Here is a 4,725-nt window from a genome sequence, read left to right on the forward strand (position 1 = left end):
TGCTTGATGCTGTACCAATAGCCATAAAATGCAAACTGTCTTTCAGTGAGTTTTCAGTTTAGCTTAATCAGAGAAGAAATAGTCTTAAGCACCCAATCTGCCAGATCAGGGTTGTTCAACCCATGGGCCATATCCAGACCATGGAGCCATGTCATTTGACCCCATGGACTCCCCAGGGGTTTGAAGATTCGGCAGCATGGGAACTGTGTTAGTACTAATTGCCACTTCCCTGCTTCTTAATTTCCAGGTTCATGGGGACCCCTGTTGGTCAGATTATGTGGTCCTCTACACCAGATTGCTCAAGCACACAGAGGGATATAGGCACACAGGGTCAGGTCAGCACATGACTGGACCCAGGGACCTTGGATCCAGTCCACAGATCAACCCTGTGCCACGCATCCAGCCTGTGGGGTTGGCAGATTGGGCAGTACTGTGCCAGATGATTGCACGAAGTCAAATAGTGCTCTACATTTGTATCTTGTTTTTCTGTATATTGGAATTCTGGCTAAGCTATCCAGTCAGTCAAAAATACTTTCTGGAGACTGGGTAGCTCCCTGAAGTCTGTTTTATCCAAGGTCTGTGACAAAATTCATAGAATTTGGCAGGTGTGAAAGCTCCGCTTTTCATTCAGGTTAAGTAAGGGAGCACATAACTGCTCCTTTGCTTAATGATGGCTAAAAGTTACTGCCCAAATCATGCACCAGCAAGGCTGGAGTTGGGAGTATAGTCATGTGGCCTGAGGGGTATGAATGCAAATGGAGGGCTGGATGTTTAGTGGGACTTGTGTGTTCACTGGGGACCAAGAGGCAAACGGAAAAAAAGCAACAGGAAAGCCAAGACAGAACAAAAGGCCGTGCTAATATGCCCTTGAGAGAAAATAAAAATAACATGTTTCTGTGCTAGTATGTTGGCTTGGAACCTGCCTCCTACTTCATTTATGCTCTTTCAACCCAGTATTTTACCAACGAAAAGATGAAGAAATCCTTAAACCCTCTCCGATTCCTGCCTTTTCAGAAGTTGATTTTGCCTCTTCCATGTTACTTCACTCATATGCAGTACTCTAAGCACTCATGCCCTTCCTTCCATTTCCACACATAGCATGTGGTATTTAATTTGGACCAAACTATGTTGAGAAGTAGATGTTCTCCAACGATCTGGAAGGTTGAGTTGCTGCAGCAGAGTGAGTCACAATACAGATTTTCAGCATGTGATCACATTAAGTGTGTTGTGTCAGGTAATTGGTAAAAAGAGAGGGGAACTTTTGGGTTTTTAAGTAAAAAAAAAATTTATTTGTACTGTTTCCAAATGGTGGTATTTACCCTTGTCAATATGGTGAGGGAAATGCTTCCTGTATTTTTCCAATAGTTGAGGTCTGTGGGCAGAGTTAATATTTATTCTGTTGGGGGATTAAAGGAGAGGGCTTGACTTGTAGGTGGTAGATAAAGTAGTGTGGGAAGAGTAAGACTGATGACTTGAAGGTGGGAGGAATGGGAAAGGACTTAACTAGGAGTTCTCTGATATTTTTATTGTCTTAGTGGACAGTTCATGAAAATACACCTGGCTTTTAACAAATTTTACAAACATCTTATTGCAGCTGGCAGCTCTTCAGGCAAATAACTTGCATAACTGTATATAGTTCCTTTCCCTACACACAGAAGTCCTGACTTCCATTTCCCTGAAGCACACGTTCCTTGTGGGCCCCTGCTGCATGGCCTGTGTTGCCTTCCTCCTGCAGCCCACAACCAGCACATCTTCCAGCTCTGCTTTCCTAGCACTCAGTCTTTATGACCCCCTCTACACATTACAGGTATTGTGCAATTAACTGGTTAATGGTGCAATTAACTGAGACCAGTTACATGTGCAAAGTACCTATCACGCTATTAAAAAGTCCAATCGGCTATAAAGTTAGACCTGGTTGCCATCCAACTTTAATTTGCGCATGTAGTAGGATCTGCCTCTGTGGCTGGAAGGCTCATCAATTGACTGGGCTCCCAGCCACAGGGATGCTCCATGTGCACCAGGGGTTGTGACTCTGGCAGCTGCAGACTGTCTCAGCAGTGCCCCCGGGCTACTGAGACTGAGAGTTTCGTGACTGTGAGACTCAGTCCTGGAAGCCATGGGGCACTGCCACAGCTGTGAGTCCTGTCAGCTGTGGGACCCGAGCTGCAGGAGCCTTTTCAGGATGGTGATCCTGGGCTCCCGCTGTACCAGCAAAAAGTGTGATAGGAGCTGATGCTGGATCGCACAGTCATGCCCCTTGCCATGCACCTGTGGCATAGCAATAGGTGCAATGGTATGCATGGATCATGCATCAGATCCTATCATACCTCTACCTGAAAATATAGAGGGGCCCTACCTTTCTCCCCTACCAAACTCAGCTTTTAGTCCTTCAAAGGCAGGCAAGGTTCTTTGGGTAGATGTGATATCTTTTGTTAGACCAATTAAATATTTGGAAAAAAATGTTCTTTGCAAGCTTTCAGGCACAAACACCCTTCCTCAGACATAGAGAGACTGTTGTGTTATCCGAGGTAGAAAAGAAGCTAATTTACAGCATGCAAGTCTATGAAAATTCAAATGAGCGGAAGTTTGGAAGAAAATAGCGATGGGAGGAGAGAGGGGAGGATGGAAATGTGTGAAGGAATGTAAGTGGTCAGTTGCAGGCAGGTTACCTGGGGTTATGAGATGGCAGGCAGGTCGTAAAGTGTCATAAATCCAATGTCTGTATTTAGTCCATGACTTCTTATATCCAGTAGGTTTATGAAGTGAAGTTTGTAGGCTCATCTACAATAAGTGTTTTGTAAAATTCCTTTTGAGGATTAGAACTGAGAGACTGGAGAGGGAGTGATTGTCTTGTGACAAGTGTGCACCCGAGATAATTGGATATTTTTGTCGTTGATGGATTTTCAGTGTATGTTCCTTCTGGTATGCATTTGTTGTTTGGTTTCTCCCACATATTTTCCATCAGGGCATTTGGATATTACATTTCTGGAAGTGCAAGTGTAAGATCCAAGAGTGGTGATGGTTCTGTTGTGGGGTGAGGCTATTGTGGGAGTGATGGAGACATGTTGGCAGGTTTTATATTCCTTGTTCTGGCATGGTCTAGATCCATTCGGTGTGCTTTGGGCCATAGGAAGTTTGCTGCTGCTGCTGAAGTTAGTAAGTGTTTGTTTAAAGGCTAGGATGGATGGTTCTGGAAAGATCTCTTTAAGAAATGGGTCTTCTTCTAGTATGGGTTGCAAGTGTTTGAGGATTTTCCTTACAGGTTCCAGGAAAGCATGGTATGTCATAACTAATGGTGCACGTTTCATGGGATTTTCTTTTTGTACTACAGCAATTCTTTGCATGGTATCCAGGTGGCTCTTTCAAAAGTGCAATCTATCTGTATGTCTAGCTGTATATTACAGCTTTTTGGTATGTTTAGGGTGATTGCTGGTTCTGTGTAGATATGTATGTTGATCTGTGGGTTTCTTGTATATGGTGGTTTGTGTATTTTACCATTCTAGATGTTGATCATGGTGTCTAAAAAGGAAATGCTGGTGCTGGAGTATTCAAGGGATAGTCTAATGGAGGGGTGATGATTGTTGAATTTGTGATGGAAATCAATCAGAGACTGCAGGTTTTTGGTCCAAATGATGAAGACGTCATGTATATACCTCAGATATAGCCTGGGTTTGATGCTGCAGTTCTTGAGGAATTCTTCTTCCAGGTGGCCTATAAGAAGGTTGGCATATTTCAGAGCCATTTTGGTGCCCGTAGCTGTGCCCACAGTTTGGAGGAAGCGTCAGTTTGTTGTGTGTGAGGATGAGGTATATAAGTTCAGTAATATCTTGAAGTTTGTACTCTGAATTGTAATCTTGCTCTTGTAGATATGTGAAGCAGGCTTGGATGCCATCCAGTGTGGGATGTTGGTATATAAGCTGGTGATATCCATGGGGGCTAGGAGGGTATTGCTGGGAAAGTGGTTTATGTTTTTAAGTTTTCACAGAAAGTCTGTTGTGTCTTTGATAAAACTCAGTCTTTTGCTGGCAAGAGGTTTTAGGATGGATTCGATGAAGCCTGATATTTCCTCAGTTAGGCTTCCCTGGTTGGAAATTATAGGTCTGCCTGGGTACCTCTGTGGATTTTAGAGAGCATGTAAAATGTCCCTGGATTGAGTGGTGGAAGGATCAGGGTCTGAAGTTTTTCTTGTAGTTCAGATGGAAATGATGGTGGTTGTGAGATGAAAAGGGAAGTTGGATCTTGCTCTAGTTTTTCGTACTAGGTGCTGTCAGAGAGTTGTCTTTGACTTGTTTTATGTAGTCTTCACGGTGAAGGATAACTATAGCTCCTCCTTTATTCTGGTTTCATTATTACTTGGTGGTTGGATTCTATGGCCTTTCTCTCTGAGGGAGAGGTTGTTATAGTGGTGTTTGTTGATTATTTCATTGTTCATTCTTTCTCTGAAGCAGTCAATAGAGCAACTGAGGTTTGAATTTCGTCCATTGTAAGGTGTCCAGTCTGATGTTCCTTTGGATTTTTTTGCAATTAATCTTTTCGTCGATGTTGTCACCGGATGAAGTTATGTTGAAAGTGGATTCTTTCTGGTTGTGGAAATATTCCTTCAGAAGGCGGCATTGGAAAAATTCTTCTAGTTTTCCACATTGTAGCATCTTATTCAGGTATTTTTCTGAATAGATATTAAGACCTTTAGAGAGGACGGATTTTTCAGTTTGGGAAAGTGTGTGC

This window comes from Crocodylus porosus, unplaced genomic scaffold (assembly GCF_001723895.1).
Source record: "Crocodylus porosus isolate Cpor-Errol unplaced genomic scaffold, CroPor_comp1, whole genome shotgun sequence".
Lineage (NCBI taxonomy): Eukaryota > Metazoa > Chordata > Crocodylia > Crocodylidae > Crocodylus > Crocodylus porosus.